Here is a 15,694-nt window from a genome sequence, read left to right on the forward strand (position 1 = left end):
TCAGTTACCTACTGTCAACAAATAGCTATTTCCAGAAATAAACAATCCATAACTTTTAAACCAAATGCCATCCTGAGTAGCATGATGAAATCTGGAGCTGCCCTACTCCATCCCACTGGGGACGTGAACAACCCCATTGTCCAGGGCATCCACCTGTATCTGCTACCAGCCTTTTAGGCACTTAATAGCTGTCTGTGTTAATCAAATAGATGGTCAGAGGTATTGCAATGCTTCTGTTAAAGTAATCCTTATTTTAGTAAATACCACATTTACATAACTTTTGTTACAGTATATTGTTATAATTTTTCTATTATTAGTTATTGTTGGTAATCTCTTACCGCACCTAATTTATAAATTAAACTTTTCATAGGTATGTATGTATAGGATAAAACATAATATATATAGGATCTGATGATACTGTCTTCAGTTTCAGGCATCCACTGGAGGTCTTTGAACATATCCCCCCATGGATAACGGGGGACTACTACATTGTATTCTTGAAATATACTCCCAGTTCTCAAGGATCTATTAACAGGGGATATCATTCAGACAAAACACAGCAAAACAATTATGGTAACTACAGGAGTAAATCAAAGGGATTTAGTGGTACTTAAAGCTGGTATACTTTGCTTCCTGGAAGACCCAGGGACATACACTTTGAGAATATAGAGATATCCTGAGTTTAGTAATAGTAAATACTTTATGGATGTGTAGGGTAAGTAGGTCAATAGCTGAGAGAACCTGCAATTTCCCTTGATCTTTAGGTCAGAATCCTTGACCCACCTTAATTCAATTGTACAGCCACAGATTTCTGATTTTTTTTTAATTGCACATAGCCATGGTCTATTACTTGTTACTCTACCATTCTTTATATAGCTCTGGCGTCCTTTGCTCTTAATATTCCATGTCTACCTGTAAAAGTATCAGGGCAGCTAAAACTAAATACTTCTATGAAAATTTTAAAATGTTGATAAAATATGAAGAAATTGATTGGGATGACTTTCCAGAAGTTAACTTGAATTACAAATTAATAGTAGTTGTTGGATAAAGCACAGCAAGAAATAGTAAGGCTTTTTCTTGCACATGGGATACATGGAGGAGTAGAACTGGATTTGTTGGGCTGTGCTTAAAAATTAAGTTAAGCTGAGGATGGAGGTACGAAAGAAATGAGAGATGACACAAGGTATTCAATACAATAAAAAAAGTAATAGTTACTATCTACTTATTTCTGAGGATAATTGGAAGCCAGAGCTCTTGGAATGAATTAAGAGAAGAGAGTTATAGTTTACGTAAATTTATAAAAGTAAGAAAAGTTAACTAGGGATGTTCATGTTATATTTAAATCATGGAAGAGGTAGAGCTGATAGAAAAAATACACAAATTTTGCTAGAAAAAAACAACAACAACTAAAAGTTACTCAACTTTTCTACAAATTGATCTGTTTTCTCTTTACCATATGACCCAGCTGTCCCTCTCCTGGGTGTATACCCGAAAAATCTGAAAACATTTATCCATAAAGATATATGTGCTCAGATGTTCATTGCCACTTTATTTATGGTGGCCAAGACATGGAAACAACCAAAGTGTCCTTCGATAGATACGGGATAAAGAAGATGTGGTATATATATACAATGGAATACTACTCTGCCATAAGAAAATATTAAATAGTGCCATTTGCGACAACACAGATGGATCTTGAGATTATTATGCTGAGCGAAATAAGTCAAACAGAAAAAGCCGAGAACCATATGATTTCGCTGGTATGTGGTATATAAAACTGAAAACAACAAAAGAATAAGACAAGCAAATGAAGAAACAAAAACTCATAGACACAGACAATAGTTTAATGGTTACCAGAGGATAAGGGGGGAAGGGGATGGTAGAAGAGGGTAAAAGGGATCAAAAATATGATGATGGAAGGAGAACGGACTCTGGGTGGTGAACACACAATGTGATATATAAATGATGTATTATAGAATTGTGCACCTGAAACCCATGTAACTTTACTGACAATCATCACCCCAATAACTTTAATTAAAAAAAAAGGAAATTAGAACTCAGGCCACTAAAATTGTTACTATCCTGTTTTTGACTTATACCTTGGGAATAAACTTATTACAAAGTAGCTGTATGGCATTTAAGGTATTTTTATGGTATAGTTTGTTGACTCATATTGAATCCCCACCCCAAAATCTGCTTTCTTTTTACAAGCAGTCCTTGTTCTGTGGAACTCTGTGTTTGGAGAGAGATTTCAAGCATATATCTACCATCTTAGGTCTGAGATTTGGACCACACATTTTTGGTACAGAAGCTGAAGGTGTTTCCATTTACCTTTTCCATTTCCATTTACAGTGTCATGCTTTTCTATGTTTCTAATTTCTATTTTCAACACCTCTACTTCTCATCCTTTTTTGTATAAACAAACTTTCAAATCTGTTAAAAAAGAAAACGTTGGTTCCACTAAGTTTAGTCCAAGTTCACAAGGATTACATTTATTTAAAATAATGTTTCATTGAGAATTGACAGATTATTTCTGCTTTCAATATATCCAGTAATGCCTAATTTTATTGAATGTTGGATGGTAACATTGCATTCAGCATGCTTAGGATTAAAATGACTATACAGGGCTTGTGCAATGGTACTGTCCATAGGATCAGGCATTCTAGTTGGTGTGACAAAACATAACATATATTAAACCATCTGTGTACATTTTGTATTGATTTTCTAACATAAAATAAGTGGCTTATGAACAGAATAGAATAGAGTTGTCTACATCTGTATATCTATAGCTATATCTATATATATGTCTATAGTACATATGTATGTATATGTGTGTGTATGTGTGTGTGTGTGTGTGTGTGTGTGTATATATATATATATATATATATATATATATATATTAATTGTGGGATCACCAATAGGAAGAAAACTTCTTACAAGGAAAGAATAATGTTCATGTCATTGGGAAAAAACTTCACTTACACATTTGGACTTGAGCTTAACTTTGAAGAATTGAAAGAACGTGGTTAAAAGGAGAGGAAGGAAATATTTCAGCAAATCATGTTAGTGGAGGGATTGTCCTAAACCAACTAGAATTGCATTAACCTGTTAGGCTCATTATTACATATCTTACATAAGTGGGCTTTATTTTCCTCTCTCTCCCCCCCCCCACCCCCCGTGTGGTGTGCACGCGCGCTGAGTCCTAGCAGCTGAATTCCCAGAGGAGATTTCACATCTGCTTGTCATATAAATTGTAGCTCCAGTCTAGCAAGGATTAAAGTCTTCTGAGATCCCGACTGAGCAACGTTTCCCCCACTTTATTTGACATAGCACTATATCATAGTGATGTTGGCTCTTTTCCCACTCACTGTGTGTTATAAATCTATTGCATGCCACAAGGTCAGTTGAGTATTAGATGCAGAGTACTGTCAGAGGTGCTGACAGTTTCATCTTTCTGAGGGAAAGGGAATGCTGGGTCCTGAAATGCAGTTGCAGTACCGGCCCAAGTGTATAAAATGCTTTCATCTTGAAGGATGTGATGATTATTATGGACTATGATTCTGTGATTCCTAAACCTCGTTCCAGACATGAATCTTGTGTTGTTCCTTTTTAAAGTTTTTGGAAATGTTGGGAGGGAGAAGCTGAAATTGAAATGGGCAGGAGTAGCAGGAAGAAAAAAGCCCAGAAAGTTACTAAGAATTATATATATATTTGTTTAAATATCTAGGAGCTACTTTATACTTCATTTTTCTTAGCCCAAGGTAGGAGATGTGTTTCTAATGGCTTCAGCATCATTTTCTCACGCTTCTGTTCATTTTCATTTGAGAATTAATGATGTCACTTTTTAAATATAACAAGTTACATAAAAATTAAGAAAAATCAGAATTCCAGTGCCTTCTAGGTAAAAATGTTGTGGTAAAGTTATAGCTAAGTATCTTCTCCCCTTAAAAACGATCAAAATAAATTTAAAAATATACGTATCAAAAATAATCTCTAAAGCTTCCCAGCAACAACCAAATAAGGGAAAGAGAACAATGCCACTTCTAAAACAGGTGGCTATGGAAAGAGATAGAAGATTCTACCATGACTTAAGTTGCTTTTAGTATGACCTTTACCCACCAAAGAGAGGTAGGGTATGGGAGCAGGATAATGCACTCTTAAGAATAGGTGAGTGGACTAGAGTGACTGACTATGGAAGAATAAAATAACCCACAAGAAAAAACCCTTAACTACCCAATTTCCCCGAAAATAAGACCTAACCAGAAAATAAGCCCTAGCATGATTTTTCAGGATGACATCCCCTGAACATAAGCCCTAATGCGTCTTTTGGAGCAAAAATTAATATAAGACCCGGTCTTATTTTCAGGGAAACATGGTATTACCATTGGATCTCGGGCAGGGCTAGCTTAGTGGGCTAACAGTAGCAATGGGGGAGAATACAACATAACACAATGATAGTGATTACCCCATGGGAAGTGTTAGGGCTCTCTGCCCTGAGAAACAACCCATCTCCATCTTCTCAACTTGGCCGTTAGGACTTGGACATTGGTCTTTCTACACAGACTCACATCACTAGACTAACTAGCCAATGGCCCCAGGAAAAAGTGAGATCAGAGAGAAAAATAAATAGATGTTTCAGTACAGCATCCACTGTAAGTGAAAGATAATAAAAAGGACAACCTTCCCAGTTAAAGTAGATTTATGGGACCAGATGGAAGAAACACAGGAGATGGTATTGGAAACATGAATCAAGAAAAATAAGACATTAAAAGTATTTACTGGAAATATTGAGTCTAAAAATTATAGTTGATGAAAAACAACTCAACAAATGAGTTGAAATGCACAGTGGATACAGCTGAAGAACAAATATATGAACTAAGAGCAAAGGAGCTCTCCCATATCAAAGATCATACATCATGACTAAGTAGGATTATTCTAAGAACACAAATATTATTCAGTGTCAAGACGTGTAGTAGTAAAATTAACTATGTAATATCCAAAAGTAAACCCCATATAATAAATCTCCATAGATTCTAAAAAAGCAAAGTTTAATATCCATTCTTAATTTACAAGTGATTAACTAAAATGAAAAATAATAGATATTCCTTAACATGCTAATATGTTTATCTTGACTTAAAATCAAACAACTTAGTAGAAGAAAACTGGGGCAACCACTCTATAATCAGGAAAAATTTTAAAAAGTCCACTATCACCATGTGTGAGATATTAGCCAACATAATGAGACAATTCTTATATATGGAATAAGAATTGTGGGTTAAGGTAAACATAAAATTTACATATGAGTATAAGTCAATAGTCTTCCCATATAATAGCAGCTAGCTAGACAATATATTGAACAATAATCCCATTAAAAATAAAAATAAAATGCTTTTTAATAAACTTAAGAAATGCTTAAAAGCTATATGTGGAAAATTTAAATGCTTCTGAAGGAAGCAAAAGGAGACTTGAAAAACAGATGCTTTCAATATTTTTGGATATGTAGATTTAACAGAAGATGTCAATTATCCATAGGTTAATATATAAATGTAATGTAAACCTGATAAATACACTAACAGAGAGCTTTCATTCCCCATCCCTCTGGAACTATTCAAGCTGAAGAGACATGGGTAGGAGAGAAAAAGCAACCTCTACTTATGAGAACACTGGGAAGCAGTGTCTTTCAGATGGACAGAGAACACATTGAGAAAAGGCTCAGGACACATAGGGAGTGACTGCTAATGGAGCATTCCAGAAGGCACAATGAAAGAGGTTTTTGGAAAGTAAGGAAATTGGGCCAGAAAAGAAAGCAAGTAGAGAGCAGTATAATGATACTGAATGGTACATGGTAGAGTACCAGTCTTCTAGAGATTTTATAGTAGTTCTCCAAAGTTGAAAGTTATCGTAGAAATCACAGTGATTGGCAAGAAAGAGGTGAAGAGGGAGGAAATGCCATCATTTATTCCAAGCAAATGTGGTACCTTCCCTGTATCAGTTTGGACTGCTGTTTGATCAAGGGCAGTCACATCGAAGATCCTCTGAGTGGGTGCTGGTCACAGAGCTGCTGAGCTCTTAGTAATATTGCTGCTTAGAACAGAAAAGCTGGACAGATGCAACATTTTAATAAGGTAAATTAATATTTCATGCATGAAATTGAAGTCTGTATTTGTTTCAGCAGTGTTGAATTTTACCTGATCCATATACTCCTAAAAAAGAGCAATGATTAAGAAATGCACCTACTTTTTTTATGTTCCAGGAAACAGCTTGATGCAAAGACCCATCCTTCCCCATATGATTTAGATAACTCCAGTAATGATCCCCTTGATTACCTATGACAGTGCCAGACACAGATGCTCTAAATCCCCTCTTTATTGAATAAATGATTAGATTAACTGTACTGTTTGTTCTCACTGACCAATTGGACAAAATGGCCTCTAACGTGACATAACTAAAATTTAGTTAGGCTTTTCATCTCCCCTCTAATCATTTGTGGGGTTTTTTGTTTTTTGTTTTTTTGGTTTTTTGAATGGACACATCTTGAATATCATTTATAGGAAATAATCAGATGGCAGTGTTTTCATACCTATATGCTAACTTCTGATCCATCTACAAAACACCATCATGATATGTTCCCTGCCCCAGAAAATAGAATGTCTGGTAAGAGACTCCCCTCTAAACTCTGACTTATTATGAAAGCACTGGGACATGGAACAACTCTTTCACTAAAGCTCCCCCACCCTCATCCCCAAGAAGTGGAATAACAGAGAAAAAGATTTCCTGCTCAACTGTCAGATAAGCCACCTACTTGTCCCACTCCTGACACCTTATTCCTTTAGTCTTGTTTATTCCTCCGGGAAAAAGTCCTTTATGTCTGACTTTTAAGGCACTTATAGATTGAATAGTTGGAGTGTTTCTCTATTGCAGTAGTTCCTCTTACTAAAGTTTCCCTCACCAATGTCCAGACTTGCATGTTTTTGAAAGTTTATTTTTTTGGATTTGTTTTGCACATTGACATCTGTGGTGGTGCTTGCTCACTTACATTGGAATTTAAAGAACTGGAGGTATGCCAGTCCTGGAAATGTAAGCTTGAGACTCTTCTGTATGGACATGGGCGGTGACAGCTGAAGTAATGAGGTAAATGAAGTAATGAGAATTTTCACCAGGGCTTACAAAGAGAAAAGAGTAGAGAGGTTGGGCTAGTAACTTTAGGCATGTTAGAAATTTTAGAGAAATTAAATCATAGCAGAGGTAAAGCAATAAATTAAGAAATCTTTTTCTTTTTATATTTTTTAGTTATATGAATAACTCCATGAATAACTAGATTTAATATAAAAAAATATCCTTAAGAAGTGGCATGGTGCAGTGGAAAGGCCTTGGAAATTAAGAGATTGGGAATCTCCTCCTACTTTCACAATAATCGCCTCTTTGACTCTGAATGTTTACTCTGTTTATCTACTAAGTAAAGGGAGTGAAATTGATGTTTTCAAGGTATTACCTGTCTAAAAGAAAATCTGTGAATCACACAATCAAAAGTCGGTTTTATCATCAGGATTCAGTGGCTTTTGTCAAAATGAAATGGATGCTAAAATGTGCTGTCAAAGAGCTTTAAAAAATGCATATAGCAAAGCATTGCTGATGTTAAGTCATTAGAGAATGCTTTGTAAGAAAATCATGCCAAGTTCAATTTATGTTTAAATGACAATCCAACTAAGTTACAGCGTGAAGGGACTGTTATCAGTGAACAAAAGGGGAAAGAAGCCTAAATATAGGCAAAGAAACCAATAAATATTACAAATCAAAAAATAGCTGAGATGGAACATGGATCCAAAGTAGTGGATATTGCAGTTCTTTATCAAAGACTTCTGAAAAGGGTTCTGTACTTCTCCCTGAACTCCGGGTGACACTGCTGACCCCAAAATAAAAACACCAAGTAAAACCAACAAAAAGAAAGGGTATGATAGCCCTCTTGGTAATAATAGTGATGGGAAAGATTTACATGAAGAATGAAGGTTTTACAAACAGTCATCATGTCTCAGGGTAAGTAATAGTAGTGATGACTTCTTTATTGGGAAATGCATTCTTCATTACAAAAGACGGAATGTAGTCGCTATTCTTCAGTTAAGAAATAACAAACAACAACAAAAACCAAGAAGTGTTACCTGAAAAAAATATACTTGAAACATATTGGAATATAAGAAATGACAAAATCCAGTCAAGTACAGAAGCCAGAAATTTGAATCAGTGTTTTTCCATTCTTTATCTGGATCTAAAAGTTCTATAAGAAATTACAGAAAACAACCCCCAAAAAGCAAAACTCTGGGTTTTCAGTAAAATGAACCTCAGATCATGAAACAGTTTCTTTGAAAATATGAAACAGCAGTTGCAGCTGCCCCTTCATCCTGCATGGGAAACAAGCAAAAGGTGAAAAGAATAGCAATCTAAGATACTGGTTTCGGGGAAAATTTACATTAGATAACTGATAAATGAACTCTTAGAAAATTTTTATATAATTTTTTTACTAGCCTATCTATCATTTACACATTTATTTGACTAAGTCTTTTTGTTGGGTTTATAAAAATAAGTTTGTTTTTGTCTTTGTTTTTTATGTGTGTTCAAGTTATGTTTACATAAGCCTTTCACATAACTTAAATTGATTTTTAATAATATGTTCCAAAATGTTTCCTCTATGAAATAATTTTGGGATTACAACTGTCTCATATTTTATCATTTGTTCTTATCATGAAGTGTATTTCACTTGTCCAGCTTTATGTTTTTTTGCTTTAAATGTCAAAATATATTTAAATTAATAATAGCAAATTACAAGGAAATGGTAGCTATTTAAAATACATCACAGTTGTTAAAAGTTATTTTTTTTTTTTGCAAAATTATAGTAACTTTTACTATGGACAAACAGGTAATAAATTATACAAGTAAAAATATTTTTTGTTACAGTTTAAAAAAATAAAATCTATTTCCAAGAAATCTCGAATATTGACACTAGACACTGAATGCTGATGCCTCTGTTAAAAGATTTTTGGTTGCAAACCATTTGTGGATTAGTAACTGCTATCTCCTGTGATGATTGGCTTAGTTTATTAAAAACTTGTAAATCAGCTTCCCAACTTGGGCCCGGCAGATGGCTCCCACAAAGAAGGGTAGTGAGAAGAAGAAGGGCCGTTCTGTGACCAGAGAATACACCAACAACATTCACAAGCGCATCCATGGAGTGGGTTTCAAGAAGCGTGCCCCTCGGACATTCAAAGAGATCCGGAAATTTGCCATGAAGGAGATGGGAACCCTAGATGTGCACATTAACACCAGACTCAACAAATCTGTCTGGACCAAAGGAATAAGGAATGTCCCACACCACATCCGGGCGCCGTTGTCCAGAAAGCATAATGAGCATGAAGATTCACCAAGTAAGTTCTATATACCTACGTACCTGTCACAACTTTAAAAAATCTGCAGAGTTACTGTGGATGAGAAGTAACTGCTGATTGTCAAATAAAGTTACAAAACTGTCAACAAATAAAAATAAAATATAAAACTTGTAAATCATTACTTTGTCCTATTATGGAAACTCCCATAAGGAAACTTAACTACAAAAATTTTGACACCATGAAATGTTAAATATATTTTCAGCACCACAGGAAAAACTTTTTCTTACCACAGGTAGTTAAAAGAACCACTGCCAGAAATCAGATGTAATTTTTTTTTTTTTTTTTTTGCATTTAATCTGTTGGTGCTCTCATTTTAAAGTGTATTTAAATGGAGAATATGAAAGCATATTCATCAAAGCAGCACTATGCCAATTTTCAAGAAAATTTTTGAGAAGCAATTCTTTCAGAAGTTGCTCAAAGGCAAATTAGAATTGCCATTTTGGACTACCGTGTTACCCTGAAAATAAGACCTAGCTGGATCATCAGCTCCACTGCGTCTTTTGGAGCAAAAATTAATATAAGACCCAGTATATTATATTATATTATATTACATTACATTATATTTGTATTATATTATACTATATCTGGTCTTATATTAAAATAAGACTGGGTCTTATATTAATTTTTCCTCCAAAAGACACATTAGAGCTGATGGTCTGGCTAGGTCATATTTTTGGGGAAACACAGTAATAAAGGAGAACAAAGAAGGGAAATTGACTAAAATGACTTTCATCATTAAACTTAAGTAGAATGTGAGAATAGTTAGAAGTGTTGAAAGTAAATTAGCTATTTCAAGTGTCTTCAGTTTGATTTTACTAAAATGTCAGTGCTAAACCCTGACATTTTGATTTAACTTAGACTTGTAATTTCTTATACCAACAATTTATGTAAAAGCACTCAGCATTCATTCAACTCTTGATTAAGTGCTATCAATCATCCAGAGAGTGTATGAAGATTTTTATCTCTTAATCTTCAACTCTGTAGGATTGCCACCATTTTAAAATGAAGAAATTGGGATACAGAAGGTTCCACTTGCTTGCTCAATCTCCAATAGGTACTAAGTGATTGATTTGGGATTCACACTCAGGGCTTTCTCCCAAGCCCCTGCTATTAAATTACTCTGCCTCACATTCATAAATCCCACTCGAGCCAGGTCATTACAGGAACTAACCTCACTTGTTTCTTTCCTTTAAAGCTACACATTTAATATGGAGTCTTAATGGAATTAGAAGATTGGAGGAAGGGTTTGGGATATTAGACCTCTCTGGCATTTTCTTTGCTTACCTAATCCTCTGACCTTTATTCTACCTATTGCCAGAAGCAAATGCCAAGCAGATAAAAATTGAGAAGGCTAACTCATAGCCTTCTTTTCACAATCTGTTTTTTGTTTTTTGTTTTTTTCCCTTTTACTCAGGCTCACACTTCTCTTTGGACAGTTTCCATTCAACAGAGAGACTTGGTACAGATTGGATCTTACAGTGTATTAGGGTGTGAAGTCTATTATTCAAGCTTCCTCTTGAGAGGAAGTGCTGTTCTGGTCAGTGTCTTTGACCTCTAAAATCGGTTGTTCAAGAATGTTAAAAAGTTAGGCATTATTAGAAGTTCTATAGCTGGTTCATTAAGGCAGAATTTCCACTGATACATTAGGTTGGTAAAAAAGTAATTACAGTTTTTGCAATTTTTAACCTTTTAAACCGCAATTACTTTTGCACCGACCTAATATTAACCTGACAACTAATGTCTCTAGTAAGCTTGTACACTGTTATTATCAAGAACAGCATTTAAAAAAGAATATGACTACTCCTAAGTTAAGACAAGACCAATTTATTTCATGTTAATTTAGTAAATAGATTCTTTCCATATTCATTAGTTATAAGACCTAGAAGATTGTTTACCTCCCTGAGGCTTTCTTATCCTTTCCCCTTTATACATTATCATTACTATTCATTCTTTTGTGAGAAGAAATGATGTATATAAATGACTTTTAAAGCTAAAATAGTCTATGTAGCTGTGTTCTTTTATGAGGTTCATTGTATTATACCTTCAGCTACTACAAATTAACTAATTAAACCCAGAGAAAAGCTCAACACACTTGTGACTCTGAATTCATTAATCTTTATTTATTTATAGATTTGTACATATATTTGTACATATATTTGTTCAATAAATCTCAAATATTTACTACTGTTCTGACATTAAGGATACATCAGTTAACAAGGTAGATCACAGATCCAGCCCTTATGGGGTTCATATTTTGCTGTACATCTTATTTCTTGGGGAATTTTCTTTCCCCATTAAAAATTTAGTAGCAGACAATTTATCACTGACTCAGCCCAACTTTATGTGTTACCATAGCTGTCTATCCAGAAGAGTTTATGCCATGGCCTGAGTTACCATTAATGTTAGAGAGCCAATGTTAAAAAAAAAAAAAAAAAAAAAGGAAAGAAAGAAAGATCTTTGACCTATGAGAATGTCTTCAAGACAGGGTACCTCACTGAGCAGTAATAAGTTATATAATTATATTCATGTGCATTTTACTATCATTGGATAGTGTACCAGACCGAATAAGTCAGTAATGTTTGAATATGTTTCTGTGCTGCCACTGGTCATTTTTGGCTGACAGTTATATAATTATAATGTAATAAGTTATGGCAAAACATTCTACCCTGTGTTTATAAGAAATATGTAAAAGTATCAAGACTATTATACTCATTTAAAAATCAGTAACTGTTGAAGATGTGATAACTTATTATTAAGCAAAAGTACTTTAAAAGATAGGAAGTTCTCAGAGAAAGCAATGCTAAACTAATTATCAAAAGTTTTCAAAATATTTCCCTAGATTTACATTATTTTATTTGACTTTTAGCATGAATTTAGTGTTTTTGTATGTGACACATAGTAAAATGGAAATACAAAAGTTCTTAAAATTTATAAGTTTAAAAATTATTCCAAATTATTCAAGTATAGCCATTTTCAACGTTAGTTGGATAGCATCTTAGTTGAGTATCCATATCTATGCCGATATATAAATAGAAGAATAAATGGATGAATGGATAGATGGAAAGAGGAATAGAAGTTATTTGCAGAAATTCAATCATACCACAATTAATTAAAATATGAAATTTAATTATGCTTGAGCTTATCAGAAAAATGAAATAGGAATGAAGCTAAATGATCTTTAAATGTTTTATAAACAATGTTTATTAATACTTAAAATACCCCTTATGATTAAGAGTGAAGATAAAAAATTTTGAGATGGTTATAATTTTATTTCACTTTTGGGTAGTGTAAATTAAACTTACCCTTAAAGATGAAATTAACACATTTTTACCTGTCTCCTCTCTCCCCATCTTCTAGTTTTTGTAGCTATTTTTACTTCATGAAAGATCTTAAAATCTTTCTCTTCTGTAATCATCATCTCCATACTTGTTCTGTTTTATTTTTGTATTTAAGTGGATTTAGTGCTCATCCTCAGTCATTTTACCATATTAGGGATTTTTTTTTTAATCTTGTTTCGCTGGATTTGATTGTCAAGTTAATTTTTTGGATCCATTTTCATATATGTGCTGCCTAAGGAAGCACCAGATGCATTTTCAAGTAAGGCTCATGGATGCTGTATTATAGAGAATTATTTTTGCTCTTAAAATGTTATGATATCCATTCTTCCCCATCTCCCTCTAAAAAAGTTGTTGACCTCTAATCCCCAGAACATTTGACTATATTAGCTTAAATGGCAAAAGAGCCTTTACAGATGGGATCAAGTTAAGGATTTTGAAAGGGGAAGATTTTTCTGGATTACTATGTGGGGTCAATGTAAACACAAAAGTCCTTATAAGAGGAACCCAGGTGAGTGATAGATTGAAGATGTAACAATGGAAGCAAATGCTTGAGTGATGTTTTTTTTTAAAATGGAGGAAGGGAACAAGAGCCAAGGAATGCAGGAGGACTCTTGAACCTTGAAAGGGCAGGGGAACAAATTTTCCCCTACAGCCTACAGATGGAACCAGTCCTGCTGACACCTTGATTTTAGGCTTTAAGACCAAATTTGGACTTCTGACCTATAGAACTATAAGATAATACATTTTTATGTTAAGCTACAAATTTTGTGGTAATTTCCTACAGCAGCAATAGAAAACTAATTGTAGGGAAAATGTTAAAGAAAATTTGCCTTCATTGGTTGATGTGAGCTTTTGCCTATTAGCTTTTATTTGTTCCTGTATGTGAGGTGATTTTTATGGTCAGAGATTGAGTAAATTCCCCCTTTGGTCTCATTCTCCCGAGCAGGGAGATATGAGATAATGTTGCTTTCAGGGTCTAATTCTCTCAAGCAGGGGAGATATAGGATGAGGTTGCTTTTCTGTCCCCCTTTGGTCTCATTCTACCGAGCAGGCGAGACGTGAGTTGAGGTTTTCTGTTTGGTCTCATTCTCTTGAGTAGGGGAGATATGAGATGATGTTTGTTGTTCTGTCCGTGTTGTGAGGTGATGGTTAGCTTAGGGTTAAATAAATTCTTGATCAGGGGTTGAGAGAATTCCCTCTTTGTTCTGTCTGTTTCGCCCACATCAACAGATGAAGTGAAGAAGTAGCTAAGTTATATCAGGACGACGTGACAGGCACGTTGCCAGGCTTTGGAAGACCTTGGGCTGATGGTCCCAAGCAAGAACAGTAGATATTGTTTATCCAGATGAATTGGCCCTTTGGCTGATTGGGCAGCATGCATATCAGTAACTGCCAGACCCTCCTGGGATTGGCCATTCCTGGAGGGGGAGGCAGGAACAAGAAACTTGGCTCTAAGGTACATCTGAGAAAATATATAAGACAGACCTCAGTTGGCAGTGTAATTATTATTATTTTGTCATTTTGTCATTTGTCATTGGTGATTTCTCATCATTCTAACATTTTGAAGACTTCTAGCAATGTGCAGCTTATAACACCAGGGGATGTCCTGACTTTCAGCCATGAACCTGGTGAGGTCTGGCTGGTTCCCGGACTCTCCAGTGTTGTTCCCCATGGTTAGCCTTCTTGAGAACTTGTTAGCATCTAGAAAAGTTGTATGCAGCTTGCAGCTTACGTCAGAAGATGTCCTAACTTCTAACAACAACAACAACAACAACAATAACAGCAACATTCTTCAGGTTGTTAACACCTTGAAATCTTATATGCAGCTTGCAGCTTATAACATCAGAATATGCCTTGACTTCTAACAACAGCAACAACAACGTCATCAACAACAACATTCTTGGGAACTTGTAAGCAGTGGTGTGGGAGATGCCTGAGTTTCTCTCAGCTACAGATCTAGTAAGGTTTTGATTTATTACTTTCCCAGTGTTGTTCTCCCCCAGTTTGGTGAGTTTTTGACATCTACTGTAATAGTTATTATCCTATAGAGCTTGTTACTGCTTTTGGATACTCCTTACTGATGTTATTTGTGTCTTTAGCCAAGTGATTTTTGATCAATAGTAAACATACGTTGGGATCTCCTTAAACTTATATGTATGTATACTCCTTTGACATGACATTATCAATGTATATAGTTTAGTCTTAACCACCTTTACTTTCTGACATTAACACATTCTATTAATTGCCTTTGTCTTTTGCTATTGCATATTGCTAAATAAATTGATTAGATATTGCTAAATAAATTCATTAGCCCCACTCTAGTGTGTGTTCCTTCTTCTTTTCCCCTGCTCGTCATTACACTAATACAGTAAGGGATCTTTAGAACAATCCTTTCTCTTAGATCTAGACTGAATCTGAACCATTTTACTTTTGGGAGAAATTTTTTTTTTTTTTTCCTATTTAAAATGTACTGACTATTGAGTTAATAATTCTCCTTAGTCACTAACCTGGTCAGAGAACCATTTCTAATTATTTTATTGAATACACTAAATAAAATTGTAACTCCCTGTTAGTATAAATATTATTATAAATATTACCCTTGTAATATTACCTCTATGGAATGAGATTATAAGGTCATACGTTATATGCTTATTTAATTTTGCAAAATGTTGGCTAATTGTTCACCAATACAGCTACATAGGTCAATACTTCATTTTATCGTGTTCATTTGTTGCTTTCAGGTTTATATCCAACATATAAGTGAAATCATATGGTACACTACTTTTTCTGTCTGACTTATTTCACTTACCATTTTTGATCATGAAGATTCCTTTTTTCACACATATCCTTACAATCGTTTGTATAGTTTTATCTAATTTTTAACAGTTTGACATATGTAAAATAGTATCTAATTTTTGT

The 15,694-nt window shown here is 34.4% G+C and overlaps 2 pseudogenes; both read left to right on the forward strand.

Annotated features, from left to right (window-relative positions):
* The first annotated feature begins 7,208 nt into the window (after window positions 1–7,208).
* On the forward strand, window positions 7,209–8,473 carry LOC109445557 (serum response factor-binding protein 1 pseudogene; annotated as a pseudogene).
* A 256-nt stretch (window positions 8,474–8,729) lies between these two features.
* LOC109445558 (large ribosomal subunit protein eL31 pseudogene) lies at window positions 8,730–9,494 on the forward strand (annotated as a pseudogene).
* The last annotated feature ends 6,200 nt before the right edge of the window (window positions 9,495–15,694 follow it).

Source organism: Rhinolophus sinicus, chromosome 3 (assembly GCF_057876585.1).
Source record: "Rhinolophus sinicus isolate RSI-liver-muscle chromosome 3, RSI-T2T, whole genome shotgun sequence".
In the NCBI taxonomy this organism is placed as follows: domain Eukaryota; kingdom Metazoa; phylum Chordata; class Mammalia; order Chiroptera; family Rhinolophidae; genus Rhinolophus; species Rhinolophus sinicus.